Below are 1,625 nucleotides of genomic sequence, written 5' to 3'. Positions count from 1 at the left end.
AGTAAAACATGGTATGTCACTTATTCTAGAAACTAAGATACTCATGGTAATTAAGTACTCATGGCAACAAGATACTCATGGTAACAAATCACGAGATATAAGTACGGATACTTCACAGACGACAAATCTAACATGCTATGGATATCAAACAGTGACATACCAAAGGCAAACATGTTCATTGCTTGTAGTTATAAATTACTATGCATATCCAATGACAATATCATAAAAGATAAGTCAAGAGGTACCCGCCTCCAATGTAGATCGAATCAAACCAATCCAAATGTCGAGACGCCCGTCCCGAATCACAGTCCTGCAGATAACGTGATATACAATTTAGCTAATTTTATAAACAACAACTAGCTAAATCCAACCCAACTTAATTAGGAAAAATCCTAATCGATCCATCATTAATTAATCCTAATTAATGATTAACTTGAATTAATCTTCTTAATCAATAATCCTCAATCAACACAATCATTTCCTTTCGCTGATCAACTTACGCTTAGCAATATGATCATCTCTAATAAATCCAAGGACTAAATCTAATCCAACATAAATCAACTGTACTTAATTCATCACAACTACAATAGATTAAACCTTCCATAATCACATTAGGTTAAGTTAAACATGAATCCATCATAACTTACCTAAATCCACAATTAATCTAGCAACTGCAGGTTACAATATTTCCAACATAATCCGATACAATTGCATATCCTCCAAATACTCATAGAAATACAACCAAAACTCCACACATAACTTACCTTGAATTAATATCCCCGATACTGATCCAAAATCTTCACATTCCATATGCCCAATTGAATTCCTAATCCAAACAGAATAATCTAACATAAAAATCATAAGAGGGCAACCTTGCAACGAAACCAAGCCAACAAAGGGGAAATGATTTGATGCATTTACCTCATCAGTGATATGATGGAACTGCTCCTTGTAAATCTGAAAATCAATTGGGCAGTAGATGCAAGATCAAGCTCACAACCAAAACAAAGGTAAATGGATGATGAGTACATGACCGTGAAGCGGCTGTTGGAGCTCATCCTGACAAGAACACACAAGAGAAACTAGTCCCAGTGAGGAAGAAAATCTGCTCAATACAATCACTCACCGACAATACAGGTGGTGATGACTAAGGCACCATCCCGAAGGAAAAACCCAGGAATAAGTGGTCTACTGTGGGGTCGACGGTGCATAGCTACAGACGGTGGTCAGCGTTGGGTCGAGAGACGGCGGCGTCGGCAAGCACTGTGGTGGTCGGCTAGGGCAGAAGGGAGGCCGATGGCACTGTGCAGGGATGCTTGGCATCACTGGCGGCAGTGGGGAGGGGGCTCAGACCTCACAGCGGCAAGGGCTTCGGCTTGGAGGTAGATTCCGGCCGAGAGGGGCGGCGGCGCGTCCTGACCTCAGTGGCGGAGACAGGGAAGAAGAAAGGAAGAGGGAGAGAGAAGATAGTCGCCGGCTCTCTGTTCCCTGGTGTCGTCGGCGTCTGGCAGAGGAGAGGGAAGCAGCGGCGGTTTGCGGCGCCGGTTAGGGCACGTGTGCGGGGAAGAGAAGGCGCGCGGGGGTGGGGAGTTTAGGGCACGGCGACAGAAGAAGAGAAGAAAAAG

General features: G+C 43.4%; 1 long non-coding RNA gene across 1 annotated transcript; it reads right to left on the bottom strand.

Moving 5' to 3' along the window:
* Positions 1–250: 250 nt before the first annotated feature.
* On the bottom strand, positions 251–1,042 carry LOC122025624. The gene is made up of 3 exons (XR_006123783.1): positions 922–1,042; positions 765–826; positions 251–310 (listed from the first exon to the last, which is right to left on the bottom strand). It is a non-coding gene; the product is annotated as an uncharacterized LOC122025624 (long non-coding RNA).
* Positions 1,043–1,625: the final 583 nt, after the last annotated feature.

Source organism: Zingiber officinale, chromosome 9B (assembly GCF_018446385.1).
Source record: "Zingiber officinale cultivar Zhangliang chromosome 9B, Zo_v1.1, whole genome shotgun sequence".
Lineage (NCBI taxonomy): Eukaryota > Viridiplantae > Streptophyta > Magnoliopsida > Zingiberales > Zingiberaceae > Zingiber > Zingiber officinale.
This window is presented reverse-complemented; position numbering and strand designations above follow the sequence as displayed.